Source organism: Furipterus horrens, unplaced genomic scaffold (genome assembly GCF_987537825.1).
Source record: "Furipterus horrens unplaced genomic scaffold, mFurHor1.1.pri manual_scaffold_6, whole genome shotgun sequence".
In the NCBI taxonomy this organism is placed as follows: domain Eukaryota; kingdom Metazoa; phylum Chordata; class Mammalia; order Chiroptera; family Furipteridae; genus Furipterus; species Furipterus horrens.
Window position 1 is genome coordinate 90,330,225 of NW_028327176.1, and position 15,764 is coordinate 90,345,988.

Below are 15,764 nucleotides of genomic sequence, written 5' to 3' on the forward strand. Positions count from 1 at the left end.
GTCTGGCTGTGAGGATTAAACCAGGAAATACACGTCCGGGGCAAGGCGCTGGGTGAACAGGAGCCATTCTTAAGACAATTTCAACACCCGACGGCTCTTACGGAACCCACCCCGAGCCGGTGAGGAGCGAAGCGCCAGGTTGTGTCTCTACTTCCACCGCCGCCAACTCCGCTGCTTCCCAGCAGCCCCTGCGGCGGGCGTGGCCCCGCTTCCCACAATGCCTCGCAGCTCGGTCCCGGGCGGCCGCCACGGCAGGTGGAGGTCCAGCTTGGGCAAGTCTTGGAGACCTGTCCCGGCGCCTCCGCGGAGGCCCCCGTGGTGCCACCGCCCTCCTGCCGCCCCCCCTCCGCCCCGCAGGGTAGCCCACCCGAGCATCGTGCACACACGGAACTGACGCATTAGCACACACGTCCACACTCGACAGCACACTGCTTTCAGCCCACAGATGACATACATCTCCCCAGCACTGAACAAAGCCTACGCACCACAGCACACGGAACATGCGCAAAGCACAGCACAAGTGCATCTACACACGTGGCAGTCTCGGCGCCCAAATGGCACACAGAGCTCAACCCACAAAGCATTCATGAATACATACCATACACACCAAACGTAGCACACAGCGCACCACTTACACAGGCACACGCTACAAATACCATGTATTTTGCCAAGAGACTACGCAAGTCACCCACACACGGAGGTAGACGTCACACAGAGCACAACGCACTGTTCCCTCCTTACACGATTGACATGTGTACATTCCACACTACACCAAACACAAAATACACAATTAATAAACACAGTTGCACACAAACATTATACATACTCTACCCACACTGCATTCAGTAACTACCCATGCTACATTCAGTGCAACATACTATACAAGCCCTAAGCATAGGGATGTATCTCACAAACACATGCAAACATCACATCTTCACACACTCAGCAACATACACCCAACACACAAAACCTAAATGTACCAACATATCCACACTACACCCACTGCTCACAAACACAATCACACACATACCTACACTCAGCACACTAAACATATAGATACCACACCGAACAAAACCATACCCACAGCTGACCCACATAGGTATACCTATGGTGACCAGCCATCTTGTGTGCTCAGGATTGGTCCGGTTTTAGCATTGAAAGACCTACGTTCTGGAAAACCCCTCAACCTCAGGATAGCAGTCACCCCACAAATGAATCAAGCCTGGACCCCTAATTAATACCAGTAATAAAATCTGAGCAGGTCTGGGGGCAGGAAGAGAGGGCCACAGTGGCCAGGAGCTTAGGAGCCTCTGGCATGGTTCCTTGAGCACCAAGTTCACCTCCCTGCCCTTGTTTTAGGGGGAAGTGCAGCTAGGGAGCAAATGCCTTTAAAATGAAGTTGCTGTCAGCACCTTCCAAAAAAAGGAAAGAGGCAAAGAGGCTTGGACCTGACTTGGGGGTTTTACCATTGAAAAGCACCTTTACTGAACTTATCTAATCCTTACAAAAACCTGTGAAGTGGGTAGCATAGGTGCTATTATGACAATGATGCCAGAGAAGCACAGGCACCTACCTAAAGTCACACAGCACAGGTCACAGGCAGAGCAAGTCTGGAAGAAGTCCCAGCTCTCTGTTCCCTTTACCCAGGCATTCCCCCTCCCGCTGGCTGGCTGCACAGGCCCCTCCATCGCCCATCTTGGTTGAGACACCTTGGCTAGAATCAAGAAGCCACCTGTCTTGAGCCATCACCTTCAAAAGCCTTTCATTCCATCCTAATGGGGCAAGGCGCCCAAGCTGCCCCACCCTCGGGGTGGATTAGGCCTCCACCTCCCTGTTAGAGTTTAAAGTACTTCAAAAGAGTTCCCTGCACCAAAATAGCTCTCACAGGTCCTGTCTGGTAGCTTGGAATCACACCCGGAGAGACAGACCACTTTTAGGTAAAGGCATTGTGCCTTGAAGGCCCCTGCTCAAAAGTCACCTGTATCCCTGGGAGGGACTCCCACACTGCAGCCTCCAGTACCCTAGCTGGCATCGTCTCCCATGTCACTGTGCATTGCAACAGACATTGTCTAATGCCAGCTTGCTGATGGAATTGGATAGTCACTAGCAAGTCCTGTGAGAACGGGGAACAGGAGGGGGAAGTTTGATTGTGACTGGGGTGTGTGTGTGTGAAAAGCGTGCAGAGTGACTTGGACAGGGGAAGATAGGGTAGTAGAAATATGGGGTTTTGAGAAGGATGGGGACATACTGTTGGCAGAAGTGGAGGAGACCCTTAGTCTAAGGAGGAAGGCAGAGAGAATGCCATGAGCTTTCCAGAGATGCCAGGAAGAAGAGGGTCAAGTTATAGGGTGGGCATATGTGGGGGGAATGGGGTCAGTGGGAGGTGGTTGCTTTTGGGGGGAGGGACACTCTGGTTCAACGCTGGCAACACCCTGAGCAGGACACTTGAGCAATCACAGATTATTCCTCTGTGGAAGTTGCCGAAGAAAATGTAAGAGCATGGGAAAATGTTTGCGATGTAATAAGTGAGAAAACAGGAGGTTACAAAACAGGACAAAGAGTGGGATCCTTATTTTGTAACACTGACTGGAAAGAAACCAAAACATTAGCTGTTGTTAACTCTGCTGCAGTGAAGATGACTCGTAGTTCTTCTTGGAGCTTGTCTCTATATTCCAGATTGTCTATAATGAACTTGAAATGTGATTTTTGTACATATTTGAAAGTGTAAGCCATGGCCACTGCTCTCAGATTACCCTTAAATCCAGTCAAAACATTAGGGTACAGTTCCGTGCAGAAAGAATGTGGCCTCTACCTGTGTTCAAGTCCCTCTTCTGCAGCTTCCTAGCTGTATGACCCTAGCAAGTGGCGTGACCTTTCTGTGTTTTGGTTGCCTGATCTGTAAAATGGGAATAATAACAGTACCTATAAGGATTAGTTGAGCTGACACATGTGACCACTTAGAAGAACACCTGGCACTAAATAATCACAACTAGAATGTTAGCTGTTACTTCTTAGTGGTTAAAGCTTTGTCTCTGGAGTCACTCTGTCTGGGTTCAAACCCATGTTCTGTCTTGATCTGATTTAGGCAAATGATTTCATCTCTGTCTCTACCTCAGTTTCTTAATCTTTAAAATGGGGATGAAAGTAATGGTGCTTCATTCATAGAGCTGTTATAAAAATTAACTAAGTAATTATGAATAAAATACGTTACTTAGAAGAGTCCCTGGCACATAAAAAGTGCTCAATAAGTGGGATCTTCTATAATACTAATTATTATTATTAGTTACTACTATTACTATTGGGGGAGGCAGAGCACGGGGGTGAGGAACCACCAGAGCACCCTGTGTAGAGCCATCAGGGAGATCCAGGGTGCATGAGATGGACTGAGCTGGGTACTGCAGGATGGCCTTATCCTCTCTTTCTTACCCCTCCTGTGTCCTCCTCTAGCTTGGGTTATTCTGGTCCTTTAAGTTTTAAAACTGTGGCCCCCAGGTGCCACTCCTTGCACATATACCACTACCTCCCTGATCCTTATTTAGCTAGACACAGAGGTAGACATATGGTGAAGTTAATGAAATGAGGCTTCCAGAACTCTTTATTTGTATTGGTACTGCCCCAGCAATATTATATTTATAACCGCATCCTCTTTTTCTTGTAGGAGACTTCCATCTCTATGACAGCTTCGATCCCAGCTGGATCCTCCCTTGGTTTTAGGAGGGGGGCTCCAAATTTAAACTTCCAAGGCCCCATCTGCTATAGTCCAGCCCCTTTCTTTAACTGGCCCTGGTAACCAGGGACTTACTTGGGTAGTATTTTTGCCCATACAAACCTGTTTTCAGAGAAGGAAAACTCTGACTCCAAAAAACCTCCGCTGCCTTGCGGCATACCTCTTCAGGGGAAAGGCTAAGGGAGTAAACCCCGACAGAAAATCCGGAGCCGGAGTCCCTAAGGCGGTTTGACGTTGTAGTCAACACCGGCAACTCCTGCGGCGCACCTGAAGCCAAGCTGTATTGACTCCGTCTTTCCCTTGGACCCTTCAGCTGCGAAGAGAGGGGGGGTCTGCTGCATGGGCAACAGCAGACCCTCCATATCACCCTGCCCAGGCTCTGTAGCTTCAGCGTCATCGCAAGATGTCGATTCAACACGGGAGGAGACAGATACGATGTCACTCCCGAGTCGGACTGCACAGCCATTCTCTGCGGTGCAGATAGACTCTTAAGAAGCTACACCATCGTCTCTCGAGACGGACGGCTGCCGACGACGACAAACCTGTTTTCCTTTGTTACTCGTGCATAGTATTTCATGTCTATGTAGCCACAGCCTCTACCTGTCACCATTAGGACTGGTGTTGAGTGAATGAATGAATGAATGAATGATTGAACGAACTTGCAAAGCCTAGGGGTAGGGGACAAATGAACAAATACACTTTGAGTCTGTTTTGTCTTCAAGGAAAATTAACCGCAGGGTAATTGCTTAGTCCTGGGTGGAGCAAAGCTCTTAGCAGACAGGAGAAGCTGGAAGCCTTTTAAATCTATGAGGAACAAAAAATCCTCTGAAATCCCAGAGTGACTGGAAGTTTAGGAACATAACTACACATCTATATGGGAAAATGTATCCAGATACTGAAATTAATGAACCATCTCACAGGTCTTTATTGAGAACTTGTTCTCCTTACATTTAGGCTTTATTAATGCTGCTTTGCTGGTGCAGTTTATTGAAGATTTATGTTTCTAGTTAAGAATGAGCAAAATCAGTAGGAGAGGAAGCCTGGTTGTATCAATGTCAGGCATGGACTCCCAGTGTCTCTCTGGCTTTTAGACTCTATTTGAGGAAACTTCCAGGCCGTGTTCAGAAGCTTGCGACTTATCCCACACTAACCATTTCTACATACTCTGTGTGATTGTTTCACCCACCCAGCGACTCCTCTGAGATAGTTAACTCTGGGAAGGTGGGGACTCCACATCCCATCCTGACAAACACTCAAAGCTGAGGAGTTGGAATGTTAAACAGGTGTAATGGCTAATTTTGTGTTAAAGTACCCACTTGTTTGGTTGAACAGCAGTTTAGATGGTGATGTGAGGGACTTGAAGATGTAATTAATTTAATTTTTAAATCAGTAAGATTTGAGTAAAGCTAATTACCCTCCATAATATGGTTGGGCCTCATCTAAGACAGAGGTTCACCTCTACCCCCTACCCCTACCCTCCATCAACCACGAGGAAGAAGGAAGTCTGCCTTTAAAATTGTCCTCAGACTTAAGACTGCAGCATCGACTCCTGTTGAAATTGCCAGCCTGCCAGTTTGACCTGTAGATTATGGACTTGTCAGTCTCCACAATTGCATAAGTGTGTGTGTGTGTGTGTGTTCCTATTCTGTTTCTCTAGAAAACCATAATACAGTTGATCTGCATGTAAGTTTTTTCTTGCTTGGAAAAATTTTTTTTAATGTGAATGACTTTTTATGATGTTAAGTGGTTGGACAGGTGTAGGCTATCCGGGAGACCTCAGCAGGTCTTCTTTTCTCTCCCCTCGTCTTCTGAGCTGACTTGGACTTAAATGTTCAGTCACAAATAAGCATTGGAAATGAGCATCCCATTCCTCCTCTGTTACCACCCACTCTGTGTATTTAGTTACATCTAAAACTACATGCATTTGTAATAGCAAAACACTGGAGACAGCCTAAATGTTCATGCAAACCACAGAGTAAGTACTACTATGCAGCAAAAAGGAAGTGGGGTCTTTTTCTGTACTGATGTGGAGTGGCTTCAAGATAATATGAGTGAAAAAAGCAAGGTACCGACGCTGTGTTCCCATTTGGGTAGGTAAAAAGAATATATGCATCTTTGTTTACAGGTCCACAATTCCTCAGCCACAAGTCCCAAATCCAAAAATCTCTGAAAGGTTTTTCTTTGGTGTGTGGCAGATTTGCTTGGCTGCAAAGCTGGACCTGAAAGGATGTGCAGTTGTTTGCAGTTTTCATATATCCCGATTAGTATGAACACCTCATATCCCAGATCTAGGGTGACCAGCTGTCCTGTTTGCCTGGGACTGAGGAGCTCCTTGGACACGGAACTTGAGTGCTCAAGCCGAGACGATGGGTCATCCTATACAGAGCTGCCTGGGAACATGCTATGCGCCTTATTACCTGTCTAAAATCTGACAAGTTCTGGATTCTGAAACCCATCTGTCCCCACGGGTTTTGGATGGAGTGTGGACTGTCTCTGGAAGGAGTCACAGTGACAGCCACAGTCTCTGGGAAGGAAATGAGTGGCTGGAGGGCAGGGGGCAGTGTTTTACTGCATATCACTTGCATCTTCTGACCATGAATCATGTGAATGTATTACCTCTTCAAAAAATAAATACAGGAAATAAAGGAAAAGCAAAACTCTGCACTTTTGACTAAACTACAGTAGAATTTTAATGATTTTTGAAAAAAGAAATTACTGTGCTGCTGTTATTGATGCTGTCAAAACAGTATTTGTCTTTCAGATTCTGCTGATCCCAGTGCGTCCTGTCCTCAGGGCCGCTTCACCTATTGGGCCTGATTGGGAGTCAGGAGACTGTTTCTTTTTTGCTTTCTAAGCTCAGAGTTCGGACAGGTCTCTCCTGAAGCAGCAGGTGGATGGACCCTGGCTCTTGCTTCAGCAGCATGCTGCACAGCCCCAGGTGACTTTTCCTGGTTGGTGGTTACTATTTTGAAAAGTCAAGAACAATCAAACAAAACAAGTAGAAACAGGCTGGGTCAGCTGAAAAATACCCACATGTTCCCATCCTGGGTCTCTGGGTGATATAATTAGCTGTTTTTATCCTGCGGTGAGTGGGAGGCTTGCTCCTCTGACACCCAGCAAGGCCATAAGCTGATGCAACAAAAGGCAAGCCCGGGCAAGGCCAGCCTGTGCTGCCGGGATCCTGATGCAGGCTCTGTGGGGCAGAGGGGGCGGGGGGGAGGGCGTGTTTCAGGGCTGCAGGGGTGTGGGGACCAGACTGCCCTGAAGGCAAAGCTAGCCTCCTGCTCATTCAGCCTTGAGCTTACACCCCAACTATTCCTGGTTCTCTCAATCTGCTGAGAGGCTCTAGGGTGAGAAGGGGGCCCTGAGCACACATAGACTAAGTCAGGGCTCCCAAAGCTGTGGGGGTGGAGGGTGAGGAGGTTTCAATCACTGGGCAGATTTTTCAAAATGCCTGTGCACTCGTGTTGCTGGCTGACCCTTATCCAATTTTAATTCAGCAGGTTCAGGTAGAACTAGAAATTGGAATGTTTTAAAAACTGTGTTAATTATTATTTAAAATGGTACTATTAAAAAATACATTATGAGGAATAAGCCTACCTTGCACCCTGAGACTGGCCAGCTGCACGGCACAACCCCAGGGGACACTGTCCACACAGACTCAATGATGCTAATGGTGCCCCTGGAGGCGATCGACACAGTGGGCCTGCTCCTCCCTCCAGAAGCAGCCCCTCATTGTTTCCTGTGTCTTTTTCTGTGCGTGTAGGACGAGAGCATTTCACAAGGGGGTTCCCTTCCCTGGCACTCTCTAAAATGAAAATCACTGAGCTAGGGGAGGAAGGTCTCATGGAGGGAGTTCAGGTGCAAGGCGATGCTGGAGGGCCGGGCCTTCCCTGAGGCCTCACCACAGCAAGCCTCCTCCCCGCCACCAGGTCCAGGCTGGGTCCCCCACACCCCATCAAGAACCTGTCAGGGTCTCTGTACCTGCATTTGGGGGAATAAAAGCCTTTTTCTTTTTAATCCTCCTGGGCCCCAGAACGTTTTCTAATGGATTTGCTGAGAAAGGGATTTTCCTGCATTGGCTTCTCAACAGGCTTTGATGTTAACTTGTGAAAACAAAACACACCTGTGTCCCAGAGGGGAGAATGTGGGTCCTGCTGTGTGACTTTACACAAATCACACTGTCTGTTTGTGTCCTGGCTTCCTCCTTTGGGAGCTGGGGGAGCTTCATGTCTACCTCATTTTTCCAACCTCTCAGGGAGGTTATAAGATTATGGACATAAAAGTACCCCTTTTATAGGTGAAGATATTGAGGTCCAAGAACACTCACCTTGCAGGTGGCACTGTTCTTGTGGGGGCCATGTTCCAGACACTGGGCAGGAACCAACTCATTTGGAAGAAGGAGGAAAAGAAGGGTCCTTGCCTGCCTCACTCTCCTGCCGTGTGGCTACGTGGACCCACATGGTTAGTTATGCCGATGGAATCTGGGTGGGAATTGGTTCCCAGGGACTTCTGAGGTAGGTGTGAAGCAATGCACATGCCTTCATGTGCCTTCTCTTCCCTCCAGCTGGAAGCCGAGATGCTAGGGCTCTTGGGACAGTGGAGCCACAGGATGGGAAGTTCTTGAATCAGCCCATGAAAGTCGGCCACTCACCAACCAACCAGAACACGTCAATTGTATTCATATGTGAGTGCAAAATAAACGATTGGGTTATTGCTGAGATCTGAGAGTTTATTTGTCACAATGGCTAGTGTCATCCTAACATATACTCCCACTTTTCTTCTGAAGTCTGGCCCTGAACTGTTCAAATTTACCCAAGAGAAGACATTGGCAATTATTCCTCCCAGCAGGGGGCAAGGCTGTTAGAAACCACTGAGGGTCAGGGGAAGGGAGCTATTATCTCTTCCCTGGCTCCAACCTCAGCTCCAGTAGGGCCACCAACATTTGGGGCTTGGGGGTTGCAGCTGTCGCATTTCACAGTGGCTCTGGTGGCATTATGACCATGTGTGGCACTCAGAACCATCCTAGGGAAGTAGAGACAAGAACAAGCAGCTGGTGGGGGGCGGGGAGAGCAGAGAGGGTGCAGCCTCAGCCAGAGCCCTGGTTCTGCCCTGACTCTGCCTGTGTCACCTCCTGGGGCCTCCATTTCCCCCTGTAGTAGTATAAAACACCTGTCCTGGATGGGCGCAGGAGAGGGTAGGGAGGGTGAGCAGTGAGATAATGGATCTGAAATCCTGAAATTACTTTGTAAGACACCACACTGCTATCCAATCAAGAGGATCCAAACCCAAGATCCTCAGAACTTTGATGTATATGGAGCTTTTTCTTGGGAGGGGCTTAAAAATCATTAGTTATGGAAGAAAAAAATGAAAGAATGCATAATTCCTACTCTTTTGGGATCATCCAGAAGTTTGTTCTGAGCTGAAGCACCTGGGGAGAGGGGTGGCTTGGGGGCTTTGGAGACCAGCTCAGAGGACTGGGAAGTGTCTGTGAGCAGCTCCCATTGCCACCAAATCTACTCTCAGGTGTCCCAGTATTTGAAATTCCACCATTAGTGCTTCATTCCTGTGGATTCCTTTTTGTTCCTCCACAAAAATGCAAGCGATGATAATCCTTAACATGTGTTCAGTGCTTTAGACTTGTTCCAATAATCCTGAAAGAGACACATAGACAGTGAGACCCAAACAATGGGAATGAGGCTTCTCCAATTACTTTTCTCCTGACAGGGAGGTTGTGGGGGCAGTTCTAGTCCTGAGTGTATCTAAGAGAAACTCTTGTACATGTGCCCCAGCAACATGGATAAGAATAATCATAGCAGCCCTATATGAAATAACACAAAATTAGAAATAATCCAACTGCTCATTGACAAGACAAGGGATCAATGGATATTAAATAACAGTGAAAATGATTGACCCCTGTTTTTATAATGTATCGGTGCATAACAAACCATGTTAAAACATACCAGCACTTCTTTCCGCCAAGATGGAGGCCTAGACAGACACACTGTGTCTCCCTCCACAACTAAGAAGGAATACAACTACCTCAAAACTTGAGACAACCAGAAGTTCCAGAAAATCAAAGGGCACGAAAGTCCAAGAAACAAAGATATAAAGAAGAAATACTCATCCAGACAGGTAAGAAGGGCGGAGCCAGGGCAGAGAGGACGCAGTGTGGTGGTGGCAGCAGTGATGGCGGCAACAGACTGTCAGAAAGTGCAGTCACATTTTTAAAAGTTGGGAGGGACACCTGGGGAGTGCTCCCAGCATCAGACCAGACCGCATAGCTCATGGTTCCAGCACCAGGAACAATAAAGCCTCATTGCTTCTGACTGTGCAAACCAGTGGGGGTTGAGGTGGAGGAAGAAACTGCCAGTGTCTCTGCAGAGTCTGTTTGTTTAAAGGGCCCCCACGGTCCAGGAACGTCCGCAGAACCACCCACTCTGGGAACCACAGCCAGGACAACAGCTAGAGAGGCACCAGTCCCATACGGAAATGGGAGAGGTGCCTGGAAAAGGGGTGAGTGCTGAGCGAGCGGCATTGTTTCCTCTCAAACCCCTCCCCCACAAACAGTGCCACAACGTGGTGAAATGGGTCACCCTGTACTGACAAATACCTAAGGCTCTGCCCTTTACAACGTTACAGGAGCAACAGCTCTACCTAAGACACAGAGGCAAACAAACACAGCAGCCTCTCAAGATGAGGAGACAGAAAAGTATGGTCCCAAGGGGGGAATGGATCAAAGTTCCAGCGGGAGAACTAAGTGATGAGGAGATAGCCAACCTAACAGATGTAGAGTCAAAACACTGGTGATGAAGATGCTCACAGGCTTGACAGATATGCTTGAGTACAGCAAACACATAAGGGAAGAAATGAAGGCTATACTAAATGAAGTGAAGGAAAATCCACACAAAATCAATGGTGAAGGGAAGGAAATCGGAGTTCAAATCAATGATTTGGAACATAAGGAAGAAAAAAATGGTCAACCAGTACAGAATGAGGAAACAAGAATTGAAAAAAATGAGGAGAGGCTTAGGAACACCTGGGACAACTTTAAACGTGCCAATATCCAAATCATAGGGGTGCCAGAAGGAGAAGAAAAAGAGCAAGAAATTGAAAGCTTATGTGAGAAAATAATGAAGGAAAACTTCCCAAATTTGGCAAAAAGCACAGAGAGCCCCAAAGCAGTTGGACCCAAAGAAGACTACACCAAGACACATCATAATTAAAATGCCAAAGGTTAAAGATAAAGAGAGAATCTTAAAAGCAGCAAGAGAAAAGCTGAGAGTTGCCTACAAAGGGGCGCCTATAAGACTATCAGCTGATTTCTCAAAAGAAACTTTGCAGGCAAGAAGGGACTGGCAAGCAGTATTCAAGGTGATGAAAAGCAAGGACCTACAACCAGGATTACTCTACCCAGCAAAGCTATCATTTAGAATGGAAGGACAGATAAAGTGCTTCTCAGACAAGGTAAAATTAAAGGAGTTCATCATCACCAAGCTATTATTATATGAAATGTCAAAGGGACTTACTTAAGAAAAAGAAGATCAAAATTATGAACATTAAAATGACAACAAACTCACAACTATCAACAACTGAATCTAAAAATTAAAAACAAAATCCAACTAAGCAAACCAGAATAGGAACAGAATCATAGGTGTGGGGATCATTTGCAGACTTATTAGCTGGGAGGGGGAAAGGGAGAGAAATGGGGAAATGGTGCAGGGACTAAGAAGCATAATTGGTTGTTACAAAATAGACAGGGGGGAGTTAAGAATAATACAGGAAAGGGTGAAGCCAAAGAACTTATATGCACGACCCATGGACATGAACTAAGGGGTGTGGGATAGCTGGAGGGATGGGGGTTAGTGGGCAGAGGGACGCAAAGGGTAAAAAAATTGGGACTACATGTACTGTAACAACATAAACAATAAATATACTTAAAAAAAAAACATAGCAGCAACCACACCCATTTATTTGCCCACAATGCTACAATTTAGGCAGGGGCTCATTGGGGATGGTTTGTCCCCACTTCATGTGCCTTCAACTGGGGATGCTCAACCAAGACTGAAACCTTAACTTTCAAGATGGCCCCATTCACGTGGTTGCATGTTGATGCTGACTGCCAGCTAAGAGATCAGCTGGCCCTATTCAGGAGGAGGCCCTCCATGGTCTTGCATGTGGCCTTTCCACCTGACCTCTCACAGCACGGTGGTCTCAGACTATTCAGACTTCTCACATGTAGCTCCAAGTCCCCAGGTATGCAAAAACAGATGTTGCTAGGCCTTGTCAAGGCTTAGGCCTAGAACGAGCATGAGGTTATTTCAGCCCATTCTGTTGGCTTAAAGAGGTACAAGCCAGACATATTCAAGGGATGAGGGTGGGGGGCAACTACAAAAGAGTGTAACTCCCCAGCGGTATATTGCATTGGGTGCCACAAGCTTCCACAAACTACAGCCACCCATAGCCACATGTCTAAATCTTATGTAGGTTATGCTGCATTAACAAATAACCTCCATATTTCAGGGATTTTCACACAACAAAGGGATACTTCTTTTTAACATACAAATCCCACACAGTTGCTGGGGTTCTCTGCTCCACACTGTCACTCAGGAACCCAGGCTGATGGAGGCTCCCCCATGTTGAGATGACTTTAGCCACAGCCACGGAGGACAGAAAGGCTGGAGAATTTTGCCTAAAGAGAAATTATGCTCACATTTCATTTGAGTCACATGACCCTGTCTAACTTGCCAGGGGCTGCTGGGAAATGTAGAAGAGCACATAGAAAAATGGGTGAGTTAAAATTACTGTCTTGGGAACAAAAGAAAGTTCAACATCAATTTCAAGGTAGAGGAAGAAAGGATAAGAGAGAAATTTCCAGGAAGGTACCAGTGATTTGTAAAGGCACTGAAGCCTAACCACAGAGTGCAGGCTAAAAATGGCACTTCCATAAATATTCACTGAGCTCCAGCTGAGGCTGTAGGCCTCAAAGGTACAAAGATGAATAAAATATTGGCTCATTCCTTCCAGTTTCCCAGCTCAGCTGTTGTAGTAGGCCCATAAAGCAAGCAGGCCAGCAGAGCCAAGTTGAGTGGATTGCTCACCAAGAGTTCTAGGAGCCAGAGGGAGCTCTGAGAAGGCCTCCCTGCAAAGGGTCATGTGAGTTGGTCCATGAAGGATCAATAGTTCAGTGGTGAAAGTAATGAAGGTGTCGTAGTTTGGTCAGAAACAGCCATTCCAGGAAGAGGGAACAATATGTGCAAGCCCTTCACTCCTCAGGTGGTCTGTATGCACTGCATTTCCTCACCACCTTCTAGTCCCTAACTGATCTAATCAACTCATTCATATCATGCTGTGCTACCCAGAACCCTCTGCAGGACCCACACATTCATCCTCCCACTGGCAATTGGGAGTGTTAGTTGCTAATGTTTACAGTTGAGTCCCTTATTAGGAATCAGTCACAGATAAGGGAGCTCTCTTGCCCAAGGTCATGCGCCCCCCTACTCCAGGAGTAGCCACATCCAAATGACTGGTAGAAGCAGGGTTATAAAGGCCTTGCTCCTTGCTTCACTTCAGGGAACTCTGCAGGACCATCCTAGCTCCAGAACTCCCAAAGGGTCAGCTGAGGCCTCTTGGGCCTCCAGTCTCCATCATAGCTCAAGTCCTCTTTTTCAGCCCAATCCTGCTTCCTTTATACCTCAGGTGCTGATTGCGCATGCACTCTCCAAGAAGCGTCCTTCAAACAAATCTCCATTTCAGAGTGTGTATTCTGGAAAACCTACCTAAGATACCACTGAAGTGCAAATGATTACTAAATTTCAACTGATGCCTTCCTTGGAGGTGTTTGTACAGCAATAATAATGACTAATATTCAGAGAGTAATTTCTATGTGCCAGGCACTATGCTAAACACTTTGCCTGTATGCTCTTATTTAATAAAGAACAGAATTCATGCCAAATGAACAAATTTCTCATGGTGAAATTTCAGGCTTAGGCAAGGTGAAATTTTCAGCTCAGGGATGCTGGCTGGAAATGTTTGTGTAGCACAAATTCTGTCACAAATGTCTCTGCCTCACTCTGTGGACAGTCCTGATATTTGTACTGGCCAGGCAAAGTCCTGATTGGGTCAGGGCGGCGGCTCACAATCTCATTCTTCCTTAAAAAAAAAGAAAAAGCAGGGCTTCTTCTACTTAGTATGTAATTTCTCTGTCCTGCCTCTTCTCTGGGGTCTCACTTCTTGGGAGCGGATGTGCAGGTACATTTCTCTGAAAGCTGACTGCCCCGATTTGGGACTCCCCAAGCCTTTTCTGAGAAACGGTGACATTGTTCCCAGCACTTCCTCTCCCTTCTTGGGAAGTTCCTGCAGCCACCATTGAGTCCTCCTCACATCCTCCTTTTTCAGGCTTGGGCTTTCCGCTTTTCCTTTCCACCATCAGCTCCCTCCCAGGTGGTGGCTGATCTGGACCCTCTTGTCCCCCAGGCTGAGCCTTGCTCCATCCCTAAGCCGCCAGCTGTCTGGGAGCTTGCCCAGGCAGCAGGCTGTGGCCCTCTGGCTCTCAGGAACATGTCCCAGCATGTTGAGACCTGGCATAGAAGAGACTGATGGCTATTTTGTCCTTGGGGCTGCCTGCTTTGGGGGATAGTAGGAGGCAGGAGACCCCCAGAGACCCCAGGAAGACCTTAGTCTGAGTTTTTCTGAACAAAATATGTGGCTTTCAGCATATCTTTTGGGATTGGCCTGAGGTTTGTTGTGTGCACAAACCTCACCCGTGTCTGTGTGTGTGTGTTTGTGTGTGTTTGTGTGTGTGTGTGGTGCGTTTTTGCTTGTTTGTTTGTTTATTTTGGGAGTCAGATTTCCTGTGTAACTTATAACAGCATGCTCCTTTGCCCTCTTCAGGGCAGAAGTTCTCCTTTAAGAACATGCCTGGCTACACATTCAAGTGTATGGTTGGAAACACTCAATAGGTGCTTTATAAATATTTGTTGAATTCTATTATGGTAGTGAGCTAGAAGTTATAAACAAAACATAACAAAACAAAACAACCCTCACTTCCCAATTCCAACAACAACAAAGAATTATTTCATTGTGAAGCTCCACGCCACAAAACTAAGTAGTTCAATACAAGCCTTCATTAAAATTTTTTCCCCCAAAGTAAACAGTCAGACAATGTCAAGTCTATTTGAAATGCCTAAAAGCCCAGGGGATTCAAGGCAGTAGGAGGATGTGTCTGTTTTCTGTTGGACTTTTGACAACCCAGCCTTTGGGTGGTGTGTGTTGCAGGGGGTGGGGTGCAAAGGGAGAAGAAGGAGTTTTGTCCTCCCTGAGGTCAGCTGTGTTAGAGGAAGAAGGCTGGGCATGTCTGGGCAGAGCTTTCCAGACACTGAACAGCCGTAGATGTAAATAATTGTAGCTGCTCTAAGCCTGGATTCCTTTTTTTAGTGGAATTTCTATTCAAATTTACACTGTTCTCTGCAAATTTTTAAAAGCAGAAACTGCAAATGTTTTAGGCGAAGGAAGGGGGGAAAGGTGAGGGTCCAGTGGGGCCTGGAGATGCAGAGCTTCGTGGGAACAGATGGGCACCTTATTTGCTTCTGTATCTGTCAGAAGCACCAGGGGACATTTTCAGAATTGTTCTTCACCAGTGTCACTTCTGTGAGCTGTCTGGAAATGAGGGGTCCTGGGTGCTTCCGTCATTCTAGAGCCTCTGAAATAAAGAGGGCAATAAGCAGAGAGCTCTGGGCAGGAGGCAAAATGCCTATGATCCAACCGTGGCCATTTATTTGCTGTGTGATCTCTGAGCCTCAGTTTCCCCAGCAGTGTATGTGGGCTGTGTGGGGAATATCCAGGAGATAACTCATTCACCAAGTCCTTCTCCCCTTCCTAGCCAACAAACCTGTGGTCGTCACAGAGGTTTCTTCTTCTGAGGTGAGAGAAGTGTGAGGAGTGAGGAGAAGCTGCAGGGAGGGTTTGCTCAACGGATTTCCCCCTGGAGACCAGGATGCCCCTTTCTGAGAAGTGTCCCCAATTCCCTCCTTTCCTG

General features: G+C 46.9%; 1 long non-coding RNA gene across 1 annotated transcript; it reads left to right on the forward strand.

Annotated features, from left to right (window-relative positions):
• The first annotated feature begins 7,026 nt into the window (after positions 1-7,026).
• On the forward strand, positions 7,027-8,383 carry LOC150006928 (uncharacterized). Its single transcript, XR_016511771.1, has 3 exons — positions 7,027-7,077; positions 8,028-8,191; positions 8,295-8,383. It is a non-coding gene; the product is annotated as an uncharacterized LOC150006928 (long non-coding RNA).
• The last annotated feature ends 7,381 nt before the right edge of the window (positions 8,384-15,764 follow it).